The sequence below is a fragment of the Heptranchias perlo genome, chromosome 2 (assembly GCF_035084215.1).
Source record: "Heptranchias perlo isolate sHepPer1 chromosome 2, sHepPer1.hap1, whole genome shotgun sequence".
In the NCBI taxonomy this organism is placed as follows: Eukaryota; Metazoa; Chordata; class Chondrichthyes; order Hexanchiformes; family Hexanchidae; genus Heptranchias; species Heptranchias perlo.
Window position 1 is genome coordinate 30,912,132 of NC_090326.1, and position 24,428 is coordinate 30,936,559.

General features: G+C 42.4%; 1 protein-coding gene across 1 annotated transcript in view; it reads right to left on the minus strand.

Moving 5' to 3' along the window:
- Positions 1-21,633, minus strand: part of cap2 (cyclase associated actin cytoskeleton regulatory protein 2) — a 306,535-nt gene extending 284,902 nt beyond the window's left edge. The window contains exon 1 of the mRNA XM_068001661.1: positions 21,471-21,633. The gene's annotated coding sequence lies outside the window, so the exon portion shown is untranslated. The remainder of the gene's footprint in view (positions 1-21,470) is intronic.
- Positions 21,634-24,428: the final 2,795 nt, after the last annotated feature.

The following is a 24,428-nucleotide window of genomic DNA, read 5'->3' on the forward strand; positions in this document are numbered from 1 at the left end:
TCCAATTAATTGATTTAAGTGGGATCCCGCCGGCAGGAGTGCCACATGCGGGGGCTGCCCACGGATCTAAACGCGTCACCAGGGAACCCAGAAGTGGGCAGGTTGGAGCCCCAGGAATCCCCAATTTTCGGAGCCCTCCCGCCACGAACGCACCCGCTCCAACGTCCAAAAATCGAGCCCTTTGTATTTCTTGTACCAGGACACCCAAGTCTCTCTGGACACCAACATTTAATAGTTTCTCATCATTTAAAAAATATTCTGTTTTTCTATTCTTTCTCCCAAAGTGAATAACCTCACATTTCCTCACTTTATACTCCATCTGCCATCTTCTTGCCCACTCACTTAACCTGTCTATATCTCTTTGCAGACTTCTGTCCTCCTCACAGCTTACTTTCCCACCTAGCTTTGTATCATCAGCAAACTTGGATACACTACACTCGGTTCCTTCATCTAATCATTAATATAGACTGTAAATGAGGCCTAAGCACCGATCCTTGCGGTACACCACTAGTTACAGCCTGCCAACCTGAAAATGACCCGTTTATCCCTACTCTCTTTTCTGTCCATTAACCAATCCTCTATCCATGCTAATATGTTACCCTCAACTCCATGAGCCCTTATCTTGTGTAACAACCTTTTATGTGGCACCTTAAAGAATGCCTTTTGAAAATCCAAATATACTACATCCACTGGTTCCCCTTTATCTACCCTGCTAGTTACATCCTCAAAAAACAATAAATTTGTCAAACACTATTTCCCTTTCATAAAACCATGTTGACTCTGCCTAGTCATATTATGATTTTCTAAGTGCCCTGTTACCACTTCCTTAATAATGGATTCCAACATTTTTCCGACAACTGATGTCAGGCTAACTGGCCTGTAGTTCCCGGTTTTCTCTCTCCCTCCTTTCTTGAATAGCGATGTTACATTTTCTACCTTTCAATCCACTGGGACCATTCTAGAATCTAGGGAATTTTGGAAGATCACTACCAATGCAGCCACTCTCTCTGCAGCCACCTCTTTTAGAACCCTCGGATGTCGGCCATCAGGTCCAGGGGATTTATCGGCTTTTAGTCCCATTAGTTTCTCAAGTACTTTTTCTCCACTGATAATTACTTCAAGTTCCTCACTTGCATTAGCCCTTAGTTCCCCACTATTTCTGGTATGCTTTTTGTGGCTTCTACTGTGAAGACAGATAAAAAATATTTGTTTAACACATCTGCCATTTCCTGATTCCCCATTATAATTTCTCCTGTCTCAGCCTCTAGGGGACCAACATCAGAATGAGAAGTGATCTAATTGAAACATAAAAGATTCTGAGGGGCTTGACAGAGTAGAGGCTGAGAGGTTGTTTCCCCTGGCTGGAGAATCTGGAACTGGAGGGCATAGTCACAGGATAAGGGGTCAGCCATTTAAGACTGAGATGAGGAGGAATTTCTTCACTCAGAGGGTTGTGAATCTTTGGAATTCTCTACCCCAGAGGGCTGTGGATGGTGAGTCGTTGAGTATATTCAAGGCTGAGAAAGATAAATTTTTGGATTCTGGGGGAATCAAGCGATATGGGGATCGGGCGGGAAAGTGGAGTTGAGGTTGAAGATCAGCCATGATCCGAATGGTGGAGCAGGCTCGAAGGGCCATATGGCCTACTCCTGCTCCTATTTCTTATGACCATCCCCTTTTGCTACTCTCTTCCTTTTTACATACTTGTAGAAGCTCTTACAATCCATTTTTATATTTCTTGCTAGTTTACTTTCATATTCTATTTTCTCCCTTTATCAATTTTTTGGTCGTCCTTTGCTGGTTTCTAATACTCTCCCAATCCTCAGGCGTACTACTCCTCTTGGCAACGTTATAGGCCTCTTCTTTTAATCTAATACTATCCTTAACTTCTTTAGTTAGCCACAGGTGGATCACTTTTCCCATGGAGTTTTTAATTTCTCAATGGAATGCATATTTGTTGAGAATATTGAAATATTTCTTCAAATGTTTGCCATTGATTCTCAATCGTCATACCCTTTAATTTAATTTCCCAATCTACCTTTGCCAACTAGCCCCTCATACCTATATAATTGGCTTTATTTAAGTTTAAGACTCTAGTTTCTGACTTAAGTACATCACTCTCAAACTCAATGTGAAATTATATCATATTGTGATCACTCTTCCCCAGAGGATCCTGTACTGTGAGATTATTAATAACCCTGTCCCATTACACAATACAAGATCTAAAATAGCCTGTTCCCTGGTGGGTTCCATGACTTATTGCTCTAGGAAACTGTCTCTAATGCATTCCATGAACTCGTCCTCCAAACTACCTTTGCCAATTTGATTTGCCCAGTCTATATAAAGATTAAAGTCCATGATTACTGTATTATCTTTGTTACAAGCTCCTATTATTTCATGATTAATACTCTGTCCAACGGTATAGCTACTATTAGGAGGCCTATAAACAACTCCCACCAGTGTCTTCTTGTTATTTCTTATTTCCACCCGCACTGATTCTACTTCCTGATCTTCCGAGCCAATATCCTTTCGGAGAAGATGTTTTGACAGCGAGCTCCAGAACTGGCTAAACATCTCCGTTCTCCCTCTCCAGGAAGATTGGAAAGAAAGGGAAGCCTGATAGGTGGGAATGAGATCGAAAAAAGTGGCCGCATATGGGTCCGAGGAACTTTTTTCATCCACATTACACAACACAAAACACACGCAACATAACATACATGAAACAAACTACTAACAGCGAAGAAAGATTTTTTTAAAATTTTAATAATGCAAGTTACTGCTCATCATTATCAAAATAATACCATGCAGGTTTTGGAGACCATTGCTAAACATATATTTTTCACCCAGACATCTTGTAGAACAGTTGTCAGATTAAACTAGTGCAAACACTTTATTTATAGACATCCATTGGCTGCATCACGTTTCCCCCAAATATTATTCATGTTATATATATATATATATATATATAATTTACAGCACAGAAACAGGGCATTCGAGCTATTTCGGTGTTTATGCTCCACACGAGCCTCCTCCCACCTTACTTCATCTCCCCCTATCAACATATGCTTCTATCCCTTGCTGCCTCATGTATTTATCTAGCGTCCCCTTAAATGCAATAATGCTAATCGCCTCAAACACTCCATGTGGTAGCGAGTCCCACATTCTCACCACATATATATCTCGTTCATTCAGAAAGGTTCCTTAGAATTGGGGAGGTGGGGGGGGGTGGTCACAGCCCCCAGTAAACAAGCAAAACACACCAGATTTGTCTGCCATTAAAGGAATCAAAAAAGGACATGTCTTCATTTCTCCTTACCCGCTGCTTCATCTCATTTTTAAACACTCAGGGGTTGCCATCCTTCTCCATTGTCATAATAATAACCAAAAGAGCAATGAAAGAAATTCAATTCCCACAGGAAAATCACAGGTTGAAAACACCCACTAAATCCCATGGCAAAGATATTTTCATCTTTCAAGGTAAGATGGAAAATAGCAAACATTGGCGGGGTTTTAGCTACAGCTTTCTGGATCAGCAAGGCTAATTCTCTCTCCTCCCGCCTCCTCTCCCACCCACTACTTAGTGGAAACTAACATCAAAGAATTCACGTCACCCCAATGTGTTAACGCTGGAGGGGTTGCAATTCTTCATGCAGAAGATTTATAAAATGAGAGAAATAAAAACAGAAAATGCTGGAAAAGCTCAGCAAGTGAGGCAGCATCTGCGGAGAAAGAATCGGAGTTAACGTTTCAGGTTGAAGACCCTGCGTCAGTACCGACGAACCCAGTTCTGGCGAAAGGTCTTCGACCTGAAACGTTAACTCTGTTTCTTTCTCACTTGCTGAGCTTTTCCAGCATTTTCTGTTTTTATTTCAGATTTCCAGCATCCACAGTAAATGAAGTTGTTTTTGCGCTGACTTTGTAATGGTATCACAGTAACATGTGATTTTCGTGACATGGGATTCAATACAACATATGTACGGTGGTTCAGCTAATCGGAACACACCTACAATAATGCTGCCAAGTCACTTGTAAAATGAGCTTTAACTAGTTTTTTTTTGTGTGTTATGTCCTCCTTTACAAAACAGTTAAACAAAAAAACATGCATTTTCCACTAATCCAGCTGCGACTCTGGAAAATTGCTCCAAGTGGAGCAAATGGAAGACAAGATAGAGCAATGACACCTTGCAGGCTCTTGTAGATAGAGCAAAGCAGCAAATTATCCTGTTCAAGGCTAGAGGCCACACAAGTAATAATTCCCTCCCTAAGCCTCTCCACCTCTCTCTCCTCCTTTATGATGTGGAGATGCCGGTGATGGACTGGGGTTGACAATTGTAAACAATTTTACAACACCAAGTTATAGTCCAGCAATTTTATTTTAAATTCACAAGCTTTCGGAGGCTACCTCCTTCCTCAGGTGAACGATGCATCGTTCACCTGAGGAAGGAGGTAGCCTCCGAAAGCTTGTGAATTTAAAATAAAATTGCTGGACTATAACTTGGTGTTGTAAAATTGTTTACAACTCTCCTCCTTTAAGTTGTTACTTAAAACCTACCTCTTTGACCAAGCTTTTGATCACCTGTCCTAATATCGCCCTGTGCGGCTTGGTGTCAAATTTTGTCAGATAATGCTCCTGTGAAGCGCCTTGGGATGTTCTACTTTTAAGGCACTATATAAATGCATGTTGTTGTAGTAAAGGGTACATCAAGGGAGTGATTTTAAACCCCAAGAACGGGTGGGTTGGGGGCGGGTGGGAATTGAAAACAGTTGTTTTTTCGGTCACAATCGCAACCCGGCTTTATTTCCGGGTTTAATGTTGGTGCGTAAAAGTACAGGCTTCCCTCTGGGAATGCAAAGTTTGAAAATTTTGCAGTTGCAATCATAAAAAACAATTATTTTCAACTCCCACCCGCCCCCAACCCATCCGTTCTTGGGGTTTAAAATCACCCAAGTGTGGGTGGACTTTACCACAGACTACCCACGGGCAACTGAGAGACTCTTGCAAAAATGCAGCCCCCTCTCTCTCACCACCACCCCCCCCCCCCCCCAATTTCCCATTGCAAGTACATCATAGGGCAGTCCTGACACCACTGCAAGGCCCTACAGGTCACAAGCACAGGGCACGTTGTCAACCATCCCAATCTCCAGAAGCTGATATGGCCATTTACCACGCCCATTACTTCAATTAGTGGCTCACTGAGGGGAAAATACAAGTTACAGTGCTTTCGCACAAAGTTTACCTTTTTTTTAAAAAAGGAGGACATAACACAAATAAAAACAACTAACCACAAGGAACTTGCTGTAACATGCATTGAAAGGTAGTAACACCCGGGAGTAATTTTCTGTGATGCGCAAATTCTGCATTGGCCCAAACGAACAGTTACTCACTAATGCCAAATTTGTGCAATAATTCGAACGTGTTGAAAAATTACAACTCGCGGGAGTGTTTCACGTGGACAGTTTTGCTTAAAATGTTACTACGAAGGTTCGAATTGTTTTGGTAATGATGCAAGTTCAGTCTGACCCTCAGATCTACATGTGCACTTTTAGGCAATGGAGCTTTGAAAAACAAGAAAAAAAATAGATTACAACAGAGAACTACCTGGATACCATGGCCTCGATATTTACAGGTAGGGTGCAGGGGAAATATGGCAAGGCCGTGGATGTGGAAGTCCTTCTGCCGATTTTAAAACGGCAGGACCTCAGTATAATTTTCTTCTTCCGTTTCCCGCCCAGCAGCCAGCCAGATTGAAAGGCTAGCTGACTGCCAAACGGGAAAACCAGCGGCAGGAGAACACAGCCGGGGACCATCCCTGACAATCGGGAGAAATCAGAGCCTGGTTTGGGGAGGGGAGGGAGGGGTGGGGGAGGTTGCCTGTCACGGCAGCGAGGAGAGCACCCAACCAGCAGAAGAGAGGCCAACGGTTTGCTTGAGGGGTGGGAAACAGTCCTATTCCTCCTGGCCCACAAGGCATGCTCTAAAAAGTACTAACCTGCTTGAGCCACAACTCTCGCCTCCATTTCGGTGCTGGCTTTCCCAAGCCCTAGGAAACCTGCGTGGCAACTGTTAAATTTAAATCAGGCTCCCAACTGCACTGTGGGAGCCTGATTTAAACATGATAATGAGGCATCCCGCCTCTCTAAGACGGGACAAAGATACACCACAAAACCCGCTGACATAAAAATGGCGGCAGGCGCGTACTTGGCAGGTCGGCGATGCATTCCTCAATTTTTAACTGTCACCCCCCACCCCCTGTCGTTTGGGGGGGGGGGGGGGGTAATATCAAGGCCTATGTCACTTTATGCCATTAGTGGAAAACTGGAGCCCAATTAAAGTCTACAAAAAACTTAAATGATACTTAATAAAATCAAAATGCTCAAAAATTGAAGCTGGCCTGCAGAGGTAACAATGGCTGAAGAGAGAGGGAGCTGTAATTATGCCGCATTCTGTCAGTTCGTTCCCTAAAACACACCAGGGATCGATAAAGTAGGTCATATACTGAAGCAATGCACCTTTCAGGTGATTCAGGCTTTTAAAAATAAAAACACCTGCACAAGCCTCCCTGTCACTCGAATGTGGAAAATAGATAACTGGTACAAGATGAACATTGTATTGTACACTCATTATACATCGGACAACTCACTCAAAAATACCAAGTGCAAATTGGATAGAATTTAAATTAATTGGATAGAATTTACTTAAAAATCACCAATAAAATGTAGCAATAAAAACATGGCATAAAATTTGATTAAAGGATCTCTGGTCTGAAAGGCAAATTGCACCTTGCAGAATATTATTACTCCATTGAAAACAAGCAACAGTAAATATTTATTACTGCACACTTATGCAGTATAAAAAGATCTCAATACTGTACAGCTAAAAGTACTGGTAATATTATACTCAAAGCTTGTTCAAAAGCCCTCAAGAAAAAAAGACTTGCATTTATATAGAGCCATTCACGACCTCAGGACGCCCCGAAGCACTTTACAACCAATTAAGTACTTTTGATCTGTAGTCACTGTTGTAATGTAGGCAATGCGGCAGTCAATTTGTGCACAGCAAGATCCCTCAAACAGCAATGTGATAATGACCAAATAATCTGTTTTAGTGACATTGGTGGCGGGATAAATATTGGCCAGGGGAGAACTCCCCTGCTCTTCTTCGAAATAGTGCCATGGGATCTTTTACGTCCACCTGAGGGGGCAGACGAGGCCTCGGTTTAATGTCTCATCCGAAAGACTGCAGCTCTGACAATGCAGCTCTCCCTCAATACTAAACTGGAGTGTCAGCCTAGATTTTCTGCTCAAGTCTCTGCAGTGGGATTTGAACCCACAACCTTCCGACTCAGGCAAGAGTGCTACCACAGAGTCACGGCTGACAGTACTTGGATCACTATTGTATTTGACTCAACGATCAACATTCACATTGGCCCTTTAGGGACCTCTCGTCTCCCGGCGAGTACTGAAGGAGTAACAGGACATAATTCCCGCTGAGAAATCAACCTGCACCAACAATGTGTCACAGGCTGACCCAGGGAATAGCACTGCAACTTAGCCAGACAATTTTCCCCTTGTAGCTCAACCAAGAAAAGGAAATTTATTGGTCAATTTGACCTTTTTTTTCTATTAATCAAGATGAGTGCTATGAAATGGACCACACTACCTCCTGTGTCAGCACAAAGCATTCCTAGGTCAAGGACAGAGGAGGCCACAAGGTGAGAAGAGTATGATCTACTCCACTTTATCTATGACTTCCCCCCACAACGCAATTCCATACTAGGAATAGCTCGAGTGATTTAGAAAAATTTAGTAGCAGGCATTGGGCAAGCTTTGTGCTATGGGGCCATAATACTTCATGTAGCACAACAACTTGAGCTTATATAGCATAGTAACATAGTAAAACATCCCAAGGTGCTTCACAGGAGTGTAATCAGACAAAAATTGACAGAGCCACATAAGATATTAGGACTGGTGAGCAAAAGCTTGGTCAAAGAGGTAGGTTTTAAGGAGCGTCTTAAAAGGAGGAGGAGAGGTTTAAGGAGGGAATTACTAGACTTTTATAGCACAGAAACAGGCCATTCGGCCCAACAGGTCTAAGCCAGTGTTTTTGCTCCACACGAGCATCCTCCCTCTTTATTTTATCTCACCCTATCAACATACCCTTCTATTCCTTTCTCCCTCATGTGCTTATCTAATGCATCCATGCTATTCGCCTCAACTACTCCTTAGTAGCGCATTCCACATTCTAACCACTCTGAGTAAAGAAATTTCTCCTGAATTCCTTATTGGATTTATTAGTGGCTATCTTATATTTATGGGCCCTAGTATTAGACTCCCCCACAAGTAGAAACATCTTCTCTATGTCTACCCTATCGAACCTCTTTATAATTTTAAAGACTTTATCAGGCCACACCTCAGCCTTCTCTTTTCTGGAGAAAAGAGCCCAGCCTGTTCAGTCTTTCCTGATAGTTGTAACCTCTCAGTTCTAGTATCATCCTAGTAAATCTTTTTTGTACTTTCACCGGTGCTTCTATATCCTGGTCAAAGAGGTAGGTTTTAAGGAGGGTCTTAAAAAGGAGAGAGAGGGGTAGAGGGGATTAGGGAAGCAATTTCAGAGCTTAGAGCCTAAACAGCTGAAAGCACGGCCGCCAATGGTGGGACGAAGGAAGTGAGATGCACAAGAGTTGGAGGAGGGCAGAGATCTCGGAAGGTTGTAGGAGGTTACAGAGATAGAAAGGGGCGAGGCCATAGAGGGACTTGAACATGAGGATGAGAATTTTAAGATCAAGACGTTCGAGAACCAGGAGCCAATGTAGGTCAGCGAGCACAAGAGTGATGGGGAACGGGACTTTGTGCGAATTAGGATACAGGCAGAGTTTTGGATGAGCTTAAGTTTATGGAGGATGGAAGATGGGAGGCCAGCCAGGAGAGCATTGAAAGAGTCAAATCTAGGAGGTAACAAAAACATGGTTGAGGGTTTCAGCAACAGATGGACTGAGGCAGGGACAGAGATGGGCAATGTTACAGAGGTGGAAGTAGGTGGTCTTGGTGATGGAGAGGATATGGGGGTCGGAAGCTCAGCTCAGGGTCAAATAGCACGTCAAGGTCGTGAACAGTCTGATTCATTCTCACAGTGGTCAGGGAGAGGGATGGAATCAGTGGCTAGGGAATGGGAGTTTGTGGCGGGACTAAAGACAATGGCTTCGGTCGAGATGTCAGACAAGCAATGTGACAAATAAGAGACAGTGGAAGGGTCGAGAGGGGTGGTGATGAGGTAGAGCTGGGTGTCGTCAGTGTACATGTGGAACCTGACGTCATGATGTCGCCGGGGGGCAGCATGTAGATGAGAAATAGAAGGGGCCAAGGGTAGATCCTGAGGTAACGGTGCGGGAGTGGGTAGAGAAGCAGACAGATGTTCATCCAATTAAATCTAGAGGCCATTGTTTCCAGTCCAGTGCGTTTCAGCCCTTGCTTTAACCACTCCAATAAGTAGAGTCAACAAGAAACCAACAAAGGAGATTAAGTAAACTTAATATATACTGGTCGATCTCCCATAGCATTCCACACAGAGTAAAGACCAAGTGTAGAATAATTCGACCAGGGTATGCAGGTGCAGATATCTCTCTGCAGTACGGAGTACGTGGAAGACACAAAACAGCGTTACCACTGGTGGGGGGGCGGGGGTGGTGGTGGTGGTGGGGAGGATATAAGTACAACCAAACAACTATACACTAATAGTATTCATTATAGATGTGAACATGAAAATTTATAACAGAAAAAAGTTGACATTTAAGTGTGACAACAGGTTTTGTAAACAGGAATTGCATGGAGATGCAAGATTTTTCATATATTACAATATACACACCACATAATAGCTTCATAGTCTGAATTTTATGCTGTTAACGACGAATGCCATGCAACTAGACTTATACCAAATTTCGCAAGCACGAGGAGGTACGTAGTGTTGCATTCTTGATATTATCTCAAAGTTTTACAAGTGGGATCATTGTTGTCTGGACAAGTAAATCTCTTTAATCCAATGTGACCCAGGTCTGCTGGGACTGGATCCAATATACACACCTTTAAACTGTATAGCGAACGTCCACATGGCATGTCTGTTAACGTTTCATGCAAAACCGTAAACTTTTGCAAAAGAGATGATTACCCAGATCGACCAAACCAGCCGCATGCAAAAGGAGTAAACTTTCTGATGCAGTCAACAATGAAGGGTTGCACTATTTTCCAATTCTAGTTTTTTTGTAAAATCAGGCAAATGAGTTACACCTTCAAATCCAAATTTTAGCCTCCATACAACTTTTGCATAGGGTTTTATGATCATTTCTACTGCCGATTTGGTCCAACATCCTTTCCTCTATTACTGAACTGGTTGGATTCTCACTAGGAACTATGTTCGACAATTAGCATTTGTAGATTTTAATTTAAAAAATCCCTATCTTCCTTGACAGCAGTGATTCTAATAGTTTCAATGCCAGACTGCTGGAGGATAACATCTCTATATTTACTAGGAACCAAAGTGTTGCTTAAAGACGCATTTGATAAGGTTCAATGTAAAGTTTGAAACTACACCAATCTCATCAAGTAAAACAAATCTTTTCTTGCAACAAAGTGGATCAACGTTAATCTAATTTCTTCAAGCTTATGGAAGACAGGGGCTTACAAAGCTCTTAGTTAGCATACTTACTCCGCTCTTACAAAGAATCGGCACAGGTACGGTGGGCCGAATGGCCTCCTTCTGTGCTGCATGATTCTGCCATGACTTACATTTGGGGATTGGGTTCTAAGGATACTTGCAACCCACTGTTACTCCACCAAGTGACCATTTGTTCTCTAAGCCCAAATAGCGAGCAGCAGCAGCCTAGTCACCATGGAGGTATTAAAGTCTAGCTCAGTTATCCTCATCCAACATGCACACTTTATAGCGAAGGGTCACTGGACAGCAGGTACATCAACTGATTTTCCCTCCCTTGCCCATGATATGGAGGTCAATGGTAGCACCTCACTGCCAAACTCCATAATTAACCCAGTGCAGACCTAAGCAGCAAACTGGGGAGCTTCCTGTTCTTGTATGGCTCCAAACCACATCAGGCAAGGCTTTTTCCAACCGAGCTCTGCACATTCTAACTTTACACCAACATATCTGTATATATAAAAATCTGTATATATATATAAAAAGGTTGAAATTCAACAGGAAAAGTGGATCACTAAGTGGCAATGCATCATATTAGTTATTAATGACAGAAGGCCGACTATAGTGATCATAAAGGCATGATATTTTAAACCAATTCCCATACTTGGGTGGCCAATTTTATTTTATAAGCTAATAATTTACTTTTGAATAAAATCTTGGTTTGATTTGAATATGAAATCTGTACAGCACTGCTCTGGAAACATCTTATCCTAAGCTGCCTTACATTAACACTGAACTCTCACCTGTTTACTTTCAGCTCATCTTAGCTCATCCATTCAGACAATTCCCATCATGCTATCTGACCAATCTAAGTGTTAATTACTCTGTGTGAGTTAACACTTAACATTTCTGGAGTCTGTCCCAAACTTTCCTTTCACCAGTTTTAACCTGTTGACCAGAGGTCACCGGTTACGGTTATTAGCTTAGTACAAAGAGGAGAAGAGTCAATTCTCTCAACTCTCAATTCGCTTTATTCACACCGTTAGATCATATACATATAGCTTATACATCTGGTTAGATATAGACATGCAGTTTGCACCAGGTTATACAGTTTTATACCCAAACTAGGATCTAAACGCACACCCACTAGGTTTCTCTGACACTCCCTGAGTGGTCACAGAATATAAAGGATAATACCCGAAAAGGAGAGCTGACGCTGGCCAGGAGTTCCGTTCTCTCTGTCTCTCGACGTCGTCTCTACGTCCCTGACGTGGGTCCTTCCACTTCCTCGATGGTTGGTCTCCGGTGTCTTCGCTCTCTCTCTTTCAAGGTTTCTCTGACACTCAGAGTGGTCACAGAATATACGTCGTCTCTACGTCCCTGACGTAGGTTCTTCCACTTCCGCGATGGTTGGTCTCCGGAGTCTTCGCTCTGGCTCCACGCCCCAGATTCCTCATTCTTATTCCGAATCTGATCTCTTCAAGCTGTGTTCTCTCTCTCTCCAGTTGGTTTAGGCTTGCTCGCCTAGTCTGAGTCTTCTCCTCATTGGCTCTGTCCCAAGGACTTAAGTAGCATTACCTCATTACTCCTTTTCTAAATAAGGACTTGTGTCTTGTCACATTTCCTTTGTCTTTCACAAAACTTAGCTAATTCAAACCGGTTCCAGCCAGCTCAGGCCAGCGACTGAACTCAGGTTACTTCAGTTCAAAAGTTGCTTGTGCCTGTGTGTCAGCAGCTGGAAATCTCAGGTTACTTTCTGCAGCCCCTGGCCAACAAACCTATACCTCCTTGTTCTTGTACCCTGGCATACCTAGAAGCAGTGCTCCAGATTAACTTTATTTATGCTGTTTAATATCTTGTATACATCAAAAGGTCACCTCCCTTCAAGGTTAAGAGACTGAAGTTTCTCCAGTCTGTCCTCATAACCCAACCCTTTGGCAACAGGGATTAGGCTTGTGGCTCTTCTCTGCACCACCTGGCAGCATGAATGTTCCCTTTATGTCTTGGTGACCGACACTGGAGCTGTAGTCTGACCAGGACACTGTACAACTTTAGCAGATCTTCTGATTTATATTCAACGGACCTAGCAATATAATAAAACATTCTACTTGCTTTGGCAATTGCTGCCCACAGTGATTTGACAGGTTAAGTGCCGAACTGTCACACCCAGACCTCTTTCCACTTTATCTTTAGCTATTCCGACACCCTCCGCAATATACTTTCAACATGCATTTTTTCTGCCACTTATCTGCTTGGAGTCTCATTTGCCCAATTGCAGGTTTTATCCAGCTCCTTTTGTAGGTTCCTGGCTGCTATGATCTGTCTCCACTGCCCCTAACCCTAGTTCTTGGTCTGCAAACTTAAACCAGTTTGCATTGGGTTTCTGCAACTAATCACTGATTTAATTAGGAGCAGTGGGCTTTTCCAGATCATTTTTAAACTGAATTCAAACTCTCAAACTGCCCTGGTGGGATTTGAACTCACGTTTTCGGGAATCATTAGTCTAGTAACATAAACACGACACTACCGTGCCCTATTATTGGCTCAGTTACTCACTGGATAAACACACAAAGACAAAGAAGCACCTTTCGCAAAGACAACATAACTTTGTTCCTCCAAAGTTCCATCATATTGAATCAGATTACACATGCTAAGATGTATTTTAATGACGTACAGAAATGTGTACTTCCAGGAGAGGAGATGTAAACTCTGCAGTGGTTACTGCAGCTTCCTTCTCTGCCTGGGATATCAAGTTATAAATGGCACAATTACACTCAGCAGTAGGTTAATACACTCAACCACAGGCCTAGCAAAAAAAGGACCGGGTACAGACACACCAAAGTTAAAAATGCAATAGGGTTTGAACGCTTTGCTTTCCCAAATCCCTGCATGTCTCACAATAGAAACATCATTTTTGAGGAGGATCAGAGGTGTTATAACTGGTGATGAAGAATAGAATACTAGAGCCTGCTCTTCAGTTGTTGTCAAGCCTTTATTCACAGAAATTCCCCTTACACACACACCACACCCTATATAAACTCACCTATACAAAGGATACAAGAGTCCCTAATTGATACCCACCACCTGAATACAATTAACAATAACGGATATAAATCATACAACTAACGAGGGACGATGTTAACGTTCAAAAAAATACAAGTGACAAGAGAATTTTCCACTACAGCACAGCTTTCCTCATAATTCTGCTTTGGTACAGTGGCTGGTGCAGGTTCATAAGGCAAAACATACATCTGCCACATTCTTAATTATTTAAGAGATGACACCAATACAAATAACTGGGGTCACTCCTGAACAGCAACAAGCTGAAAAGGTAGTCTAGAATTTCACCATTATTTTAGAACACTAATAGCATTGATTGCAGGAGGAGATTTATGAGGACACTTGCTGGGCTGCCAAAAAAAATGCATTTTGTTAAAGATAGTGTCTCCCTAATACAAAGTGTTCACCAAACATTCAACAGCTGTGGCGCAATTTGCATCGAAACAAGTGCATCGTGAAAACATTACCAGCAAAAATGATGCACAGCCCTTTCGCCCAAAGACAGTGGGGTAGATCTTGATTACACTTCCTCCCACACCACTTCCTGTAAGGGCTCTATTCCATTCTCCCAGTTTCTCCATCTCATCTGTTCTAACAATGCCACCTTCCATTTCAGTGCTTCTGATATGTCTTCCTTTTCCCTCAACCGAAGATTCCCCTCCGCTGTGGTTGACAGGGCCCTCGACTGTGTCCATCCCATTTCCCGCATCCCTTCCCCTCCCTCCCAGAGCCACGATAGGGTCCCCTTTGTCCACACCTTCCACATTCAACGGATCATCCTCTGCTATTTCCGCCACCTCCAAACACATCTTCCCCTCCTCTCCCCTTTCAGCATTCCGAAGGGACCGCTCCCTCCGCGACTCCCTGGTCCACTTTTCCATCATCCCCAACACCCACTCTCCTTCCCCCAGCACCTACCCATGTAAGCACAGGAGAGGCAACACCCTCCCTTTCACCTCCTTCCAAACCAACCGTCTAGGACCCCAAACACTCCTTCCAGGTGAAATAAACTTACTTGTGCTACTTTCAAGTTTAGTATACTGTATTCGCTGCTCACGATGCGGTCTCCTCTACATTGGGCAGAGCAAACGCAGACTGGGTGATCGCCTTGCTGAACACCTCCGCTCAGTCCGCAAGCATGACCCTGACCTTCCGGTCGCTTGCCACTTTAATTTTCCATGCCACTCTGACCTCGGCCTCCTACACTGTTCCAATGAAGCTCAACGCAGGCGAGGAACAGCACCTCATCTTTCGATGAGGCACTTTACAACCTTCCGGACTTAACACTGAATTCAACAATTTAAGATCATAATCACTGCTCCCATTTTCTCAAACAGTGTGTGTTGGTAATGGTTCTGCTGTTGCCATTTAAACCTTCTCTAGACCCATATTTTGTTTCTTTACTTATCCCATTACCACCCACTTTGCCTTGTACCATCATCCCTTTTGTCATTTAATCACTCCTGCCCTCCACGCTATCACAGACCTTCCTTTTGTTTTCTCTGCCCTCCCACCACACCCCTGGCTCTGCACTTGCTTAAAAACTGTTAAATCCTCACTTACAATTCTGACGAAAGGTCATCAACCTGAAACGTTGACTATTTCTCTCTCCACATGGGCTGCCTGACCGGCTGAGCGTTCCCAGCATTTTATGTTTTTATTTCAGATTTCCAGCATTTTACTTTTGTTTTGAAACAGATCTTGTCTTTGTGCGATAGTGTAAAACGGGTGATAGTGAGTTGGCAGCTTGTTATCATCTCTCCCGATTTTTATTTCCATTAAAGTCACTTGGCTGCCGACTCGCTATGACACTATCGCACAAAGTCAAGACCTTCCCCCAGCATCTCCTCAAAGAAAAACAGCGCACTAGCACTAGAGATCTTCAATGTCTGTATTGCCAAACTGTTCTATAAAATTGTATTTGGAGCATTCTATCTTTAAGCAACTCTGCCAATTCTAGATTCACACCAGAGTGGGGGAGGAACCACAGAATGATGCCCTGCATGCACCAAACCACTGATTCTCTTTCCTCATTTCCCCCCCCCCCCCCCAATTCCTATGATGAGGTCTGGCACTGCATTTGGTCACTGAACGTGGTGTTCTAAACTGGACAGAAGGATAGAATACTGGAGCCTGGTCTTCAGTTGCTTCCAAGCCTTTATTCACAGAGCTCCACATTACACACACCACACTCTAGATCAGCTCTCTTAAATAGATACGAGAGCCCCAATTGATACACACCACTTGAATACAATTAACACTAAATTAATATAAATCACAGATACAATTAACACGTGGCAAAGCACAACTTCAGATCACGACGTCCCATCAGACCCAACCTTTTCCAAATAGCACTGGCGGGAATTGCACAAACTATTTAAAAAGACAATTCAGTTGCTTGACTGTACAATTTTCAGCTCCACTAATAAGTAGCACTCTTTTCACTACTAATCCAGAAATCTAAAATATCAAATTTATGATGCTGAAAGCAGCCATTTTAGGAGATCCACGAGCTTTAATCAAGATGATTTAGTGGAAACATTTGCTCGTTTATACAACCAGTCATATAAATTACATGATTATGAACATTTCTCCTTTCATACCTGAGTTGCAATATCATCTGCTTAATATACATTCATACGATTGCCACACCATTTATGGAAAAGAAAGCTTTATGAACTAACGAATTTAAAATGAAACAGAAGGCCTTAATTTGATGCTGCTGGGGTTAAATTATCGCATTTCAATCAGACAGTGTTTGTAACAGGTTAACATCAAACAAAATCAACACTCCTGACAATCTGCCAGGGCCACTAATTTGGACGTGAAGAGGATGAGCAGCCTGCAGCCATGTGTTTCTGCCCATCTGCAGATTCATCCAGCGGTACAGCTAGAATGCAGTAAGCTCACAATTGCATCTGTCACTCCAAGTGACCCAAAAACAGCAGAGAAGGGAACCATGGTACATTAAAATGAAATGTTAAGACGTGCATAATCTAGCTTCCTTCGTTCATTTTAATTACCGTGGCTGTTTAGATGTGTATACCTTATCTTCCCCCCACCCCCAACATTGTGGATAGTGAAGGCAAATTCAGATGCATGCAATCCAAAGCTAGTCAGATCAGTATATACAAAAAGGCCTCGAACATATTCTTGTGTAGCCTGAAATGAGCAACATGATCATAACAACTCATCTTTCTCCACCATCCACTCTTTTCAAAAGCACAATTCAATCAGCTTCTTTTTAAAAAAAAGTGAAATTGGCTAGGTCAGTGATATCCAAACAGCAGCTCATTGGCCGCAAGGCAATACAGTCCTCGAAGCCCAGGCAATTTAGTCCTATTTGTATTTATTTCTTACTCGCTTTGTCCTGAAAGCCTATTCTTAGCACCATGCCTCAGATAAATTCTAAATGTTAGCATCAGCTACTTGAGATATGAAAATTAATGGGGATATGTTGATTTAACCTTTATATGTAGCCCCTGAGGCTCCATGGTACACACATATTTGGCCTACCAAGGCAAAAAAAAACTTAGATGCCCTGGTGGCAAGATACCACATTTGTGCATTACAACACTTACTGGGTTTCCCCTCAGACAACACATTTCTGATCATAGTAAAGTCATTAAAACTCAAGCAGAAGCATCTCTTTACCAAGAAAGCAAGAGATGCTCTACGATTCCAATTTGGCCTTCCCTACCAGCTATGCAGTGGTGATAGTGATCTTCAATTATATAAGAATCCAGGGTGCACTGCACAGAAGGCGAGTTGGGACATGGTGAGAAATCCAGTGGCTGTAAATGTGAATAGTCCATAACAAAGGACAGTTTGTTCAGAATTTCACTGGGGCAGGATTTCAAGGACACAATGTACTTTCCAAAGATTATTGATTTATTTTCACTGATGCAAAATCAATGGAAATTGAGTGCATTTTCTAGTGTTGGTACATTCAAAGTACAAAGTTCTCTATGCCTCATTCCTCCCTGTCAAAAATGGCGAATTGATTGCAGTGAACCCTGCCACACCTTTTGAGAAAGTGCAAAAAAGATTTACAAGGATGATGCCAGAACTGAGAGGTTATACCCATCAGGGAAGATTGAACAGGCTGGGGCTCTTTTCTCTAGTAGAGAAGGCAAAGGGGTGACTCGATAGAGATCTTTAAGATTATGAAAGGGTTTGATAGGGTAGACATGGAGAAGATGTCTCCAGTTGTGGAGGAGTCCAAATCTAGGGGCCATAAATATAAGATGGTCACTAATAAATCCAATAGGGATTCTTTACCCAGAGAGTGGTTAGAATGTGGAACTCGCCACCACAAGGAGTAGTTGAGGCTAATAGCATAAATGCATTTAAGAGGAAGCTAGATAAACACAAGAGGGGTAAAGGAAAAGATGATTATGCAGATATGATTAGATGAAGAGGAGTTATAGGAGGCTCCTGTGGAGCATAAACACCGGCATCGATCAGTTCGGCCGAATGGTCTGTTTCTGTGCTGTACATTATATCTACATAATTCTATGTAATACCTATATCTATAGGAAGGATGTAAAGATCATGGGAAAGGTGCAGAAGAGAGGCATAATTACAAGGAGACGCAAGAGAAATTGGGGCTCTCATCATCAGATCACTGAATTTTAAGAGTCAACCTAACAGATGTGTTCAAAATTATGAGTACTTTCGATAAGTTAAACAGGGAAAAGCTATTGCCACTGGTTGGAGAGACAGTAAATAGAGGGCATAAATTTAAGATCACCAACAAAAGAATGATGGGGGAGGTTAGAAGAATTTATTTATCCATTTATTTATACAGAGGGTTGTTAGGACATTGAATGCCTTGCCAGAAACAGCAGTGGAAGAAAATCCATAATATAGCTTTTCAAATAGAACTAAAATAAATATTTGAAAGAGTCAAATTTAAAAGGGTACGGGGAAAGAACAGAAGAATGGGACAAAACGGATAGCTCTTTCAGAGAGTGTCACAGACACGAATGACCTCCTTTTGCGCTGAAAAATTCTATGTGGCATTCCAGAACGTACAAATTAGCTAAATAGAAACTAAAAAACTTTAACATAAATGAGATGATTGAACAAAACAAATTGCAAAAAAACTCTGCACCAGCCAAAACTCTGGACTAATATGAATGCCCCACACCCTACATGAAACAGTGAAGAAGCCAAACTACAGTTCAGAGGAAGCGAATGTAACTATGAGTAGGCCTCTATGTATTGAGTAGGCCTCTATGAGTAGGCCTCTATGTATTTAGTTCTATTTGAAAAGCTATATTATGGATTATGGATTTTCTTCCACTGCTGTTTCTGGCAAGGCATTCAATGTCCTAACAACCCTCTGTATAAATAAATGGATAAATAAATTCTTCTAACCTCCCCCATCATTCTTTTGTTGGTGATCTTAAATTTATGCCCTCTATTTACTGTCTCTCCAACCAGTGGCAATAGCTTTTCCCTGTTTAACTTATCGAAAGTACTCATAATTTTGAACACATCTGTTAGGTTGACTCTTAAAATTCAGTGATCTGATGATGAGAGCCCCAATTTCTCTTGCGTCTCCTTGTAATTATGCCTCTCTTCTGCACCCTCCCCATGATCTTTACATCCTTCCTATAGATATAGGTATTACATAGGATGTCACGCATTGAGAAGTGGAAGTGAGCTAATGCAAACTAGGCAGAACAGGTGAGCAAATGAAGAAGGTATATACATACATTTGTTAAGGTAAAGTTCTACAGGACTATTAAAGTGTAGGTCTGACCTATTATGTTTAAGTTTGTTACAGAAAACTTCATAAAAAGCAGCATATTCAAGATTTTCTAAAATGCAACATTGTACTTAAGCATTTTGATTCCATACATAGAATCATAAAGCGCAGGAGGCCACTCGGCCCATTGTGCCTGTGCCAGCTCTTTGAAAGAGCTATTCAATTAGTCCCACTCCCCTACTCTTTCCCCGTAGCCCTGCAATTTTTTCCTTTACAAGTATATATCCAATTCCCTTTTTAAAGTTACTATTGAATCTGCCTCCACCATTCTTTCAAGCAGTGCATTCCAGGTCATTACAGCTCACTGTAAAAAAAACTTAAAATTTTTTCAACTACTAAAGAACATCTTCAAATATAACAAGTTACTGCATTTTTTCTCCCTATATCCAACAGTTCTTCAGTAAGACATTTTCTTTGATACTTGTCTGTAGTTTCCTCGAATGACACAAATGCATTTTCAGTTCCTCACAACGAATCTTTCATTAGCAGATACTTCTTCCACCTCTGTCCAGGTGCTGGAAGTTTGCTTACAAACTATCTACCGATATGAAACTATAACCAATTACCAAGGTTAACCTCCTTTGGTTGCCATGTAAATGAACCTTGTAAATGAAGGCAGCCATTTTACAGACATCTAACAAAAATGATTACATATAATATGCATACTGAAAAATAAATATATCAGGTGCACCAAGTTTCAACACCCTGAAGTTAGCATTAATGCAAATCTCTCAAAAGATCATTTACAGACAACATTTGGAAATTTCTGGAGTACAGCTACAAAGCATCTAACAAATTGCACAACTTTTTAAAAAATAATTAAGATACTGCAGACCAACTCAAAAGTGTAAATTTAAGTGATTACAAAAGAAAATGATTTCTGCCAATTATACTAAACATGTGCATGGTCTGCATTTTTTTTAAAAAAGAAAGTAGGTTTGAAATTATCAAACTGCAGAAGGAATTAGGCAAATGTGTACATCTTTCACTCTGCAGAAACATGCTTGTTCCATGCCATATACTGAAAACTAGAATAAACATGGGATACAATTTTTCACGAAGGCAGCAATTCATTCACTATTCCTTGGGATATTAAAATCATGGGTAAAATTAATATGTACACATGATGAAAGCTGGTTTGAGACAAACTCGATCAGCATTAAGTTAGATGAAAGCCTGCTAGCTTGTCACTTCCAGGCTAATTAGTCTCCTGAAACATACACTGGCCCACTTAAGCTTCCCAAGAGAATACGCCCCTTAAGTGTAAACTGCCATAAAGAAATGCATCGAGGTAGTCATCCCTGAGATTCTTAAAAGCTTACGAGCAAGAGACCTCCTACAAGACCCCACCCCAGCAACCGAAATTCAAAAGGTCGTTCCTTTCTACTTCGTCTCATCACGTTAAAAGCATTCTTGGGCTTCTGCACAGTTAACTAGCTTGGGCGGGGGGAGAATAATAAAAATAACGTTTGCAGAAGATGGCAGATTTGCAACAGAAACTTTGCATTTGCTCAAGGTTCCCAGCATCAGCTGACCTGAGTCAAGGCCTACTGCACAGAGAAGCTACCTGCTTAGAATCATCACCACTGTACGATGCATGCAGATTTTATTGTATTATAATTACAGGAGAGCCGAAATTTGATTAAATTTTGTAGGAAACATGTGACAGCTCCATCACAAAGTATCATGTTGCAAGGAACAGTTATTTTAATCCGTTACATAATACAAAACCTTCACATTTTACAATAACGGCTAAAGTCGCCTCCTTATTTTGGGAAGGATTCAAAAAAAAAACCTCAACAAACGCAAACGCAAGAGAAAGGAAGAAACGACCCTCTGCATCAACAAGCAAGCTCTGATACACAATCACTTGTGCTCCGAACGCATACCGATCACATCAAACCTCCTTTCTTTAAGGCGGCATTAACGAATTAAAATAAAAGATAAAGCAAAGCGCCTCTAATTGGTGCAAAAATGCTAACACATTACCTGCAGTATTTGTATGCGGTCTGTGTGTGTGTGCATATATATATATATATATATATATAAATAAATAAAAGATACTGGTCCCGCTCTCGTTCCTTCAGACTCTTTTCTCCCAACCAGCCGCAGCCCTGCTCGCGCTCCGGGTCTGTGTATTGTGATTGACACGTGTGACGACACGGTCCAGCGGGAGCGAGCCAGCGCGCGCGCACGTTCTTCCGCTTTATTCCAAATAAAGGCACGAGCTCCACTCACCCTCCCGATTCCAGCACGCTCACTGCAGCATCGCACTGGAGCCGCGTGCCCGTGCCCGTGCCCGGTGCGCGTACCCTCCAAATAAGGACACAGGCGTGGAGGAGGGCAGGGAGCAGCCCCCCTCGCCCCAAGGAGGAAGATGCTTTGGATGTTGCTCATACAATTGGCCGTAATCTAAACGGGGTTTCCAGAAGAACTGTACAAATATTGCAATAAAATGTTAAATATACCAAAAAAAAAGGAAAGATGCTGCTGAGTCCTGCAGTCCCCTGGTTACATTCCAAGCCATTTCAGGCCATGTTTGGTTCAAGGGGTAGTTTTTCTTTTAAAATAGCATTTAACGTTGCATTTCCCCCCTTTTTTTTGCACACGTGTTACAGCTGCAAATAGGCATTACCACCTACAGCCAGACCTTTAAATGCAGAACGCAAAAGGGGTTGTAATGGATATTAGAAAACAGTTTACTGAACACTCACTAAATTGAGCTCAGCGAGCTGTAAACTCCCGGTGAGTCATCCCTGTACCATGATGACAATTTTGGCTGCTAATGAAATTTTGATTTGCTCCAGGAGCCCAAGGATTGCTAACCTAGTACCCCATCAGTAAAATATGATCCCTTACACCAAGTGCTTAGCCTTTTGGATGAGAGGTTAAACCACTCGTCTGACCTCTCAGGTGGATGTAAAAGATCCTACAGCACTATTGGAAGAAGAGCAGGGGAGTTCTCCCAGCGTCCTCGCCAATATTTATCACTCAACCAACATCACTGAAACAGATTAACTGGTCATTGCTGTTTGTGGGGGCTTACTGTGTGTAAATTGGCTGCCGTGTATCCTACATTACAACAGTGATTACACTTCAAAAGTATTTCATTGGCTGTAAAGTACTTTGGGACATCCTGAGGTCATGAAAGGTGCTATATAAATACAAGTAATTTCTTTATTTCTTTCTTGCCTGTCACATTGCACATGTTGTTAACATTTTTTTTTAATCTAGGCAATATTAAACATATTTATAGTTTGAAAATAACATTTGTACTAAAATATCGCACCACAACAATTATTTGTCCAATACTTCTCAATGATTTTTAAAACAGTGCCGTATTTTTGATTAACTATCATTGTAATTATGCTTACATGTCTAACACATAGCATAGCTGGCACTGGGTTTAGGAATCCACCAATTCTTACTTTGGGGACCTCCAATGCAAGGCAGTGGATAACCTGTAAGCCAGTTAAAGTGGGATCCAACACTAAAAAATGACCTGCCAATTCAGCGGACCTAGTCTTGCCATGTACATGATCGTAAAGTCTGCAGCTCAAGAATTGACGTGTTAGACAAGTATCCATATTGACTTTAAAATTCTCGATTTCCAAAACTCTGCTGCACGTATTGTGTCCCACTCACCCATCATCCCTGTACTTGCTGATACACAATGGCTCCCAAATGGCTCACGATGGCCCTGACCATCCATCCCCTCCTCCCTTTGATTTTAGAGGCACTTTATGGGAGGGGGAGGAGAGAAAATAGGTAAAATAGATGAAGGAACAGCCATGGAGCCATGATGAGAAAGCTCGGAGAGGTGACCAAAAGCTTGGTCAAAATGATGGGTTAGGAGAAGATTATTAAAAGTGGATAGAGAAGTGATGGAGTGGAGCGGTTTAAGGAGGGGGTTCCAGAGCATAGAGTGAAGGCAGCTGAAGGCAATGCTACTAATGGTGGGGCGAAGGGAAGGGGAGATGTAAAAAAATCCAAAGTAAGAGGACTCGTGTGTAAACACACGAAGAGTGGTAAACAACGTTGGTGAGCTGCAGGCAGAAATAGAGAGACGTGGCTCAAAAAAGGGCAGGATTGGGTACTAAATATTCCTGGATGCAAGGTGTTCAGGAAAGATGCTCAGACGAGGAGGAACGCGATGGACACCTACAGACGCTGAAAGACGCCCTCGTAAGAACGGGATATGACGCTCGACTCGTCGATCGACAGTTCCGACGGGCCACAGCGAAAAATCGCATAGACCTCCTCAGAAGACTAACACGGGACGCAACCAACAGAGTACCCGTCGTCGTCCAGTACTTCCCCGGAGCGGAGAAACTACGCCATGTTCTCCACAGCCTTCAACATGTCATCGATGACGACGAACACCTCGCTATGGCCATCCCCACACCTCCACTACTCGCCTTCAAACAGCCACCCAACCTCAAACAGACCGTCGTTCGCAGCAAATTACCCAGCTTTCAGGAGAACAGCGTCCACGACACCACACAACCCTGCCACGGCAACCTCTGCAAGACATGCCAGATCATCGACACAGACACCACCATCACACGAGAGGACACCACCCACCAGGTACATGGTTCATACTCCTGTGACTCGGCCAACGTTGTCTATCTCATACATTGCAGGAAAGGATGCCCCAGAGCATGGTACATTGGCGAGACCATGCAGACACTGCGACAACGGATGAACAGACACTGCGCAACAATCGCCAGACAGGAGGGTTCCCTCCCAGTCGGGGAACACTTCAGCAGTCAGGGACATTCAGCCACCGATCTTCGGGTAAGCATTCTCCAAGGCGGCCTTCGAGACACACGACAACGCAAAATCGTCGAACAGAAATTGATAGCCAAGTTCCGCACCCATGAGGACGGCCTCAACCGGGATCTTGGGTTCATGTCACGCTACACATAACCCCACCAGCGAAAAAAA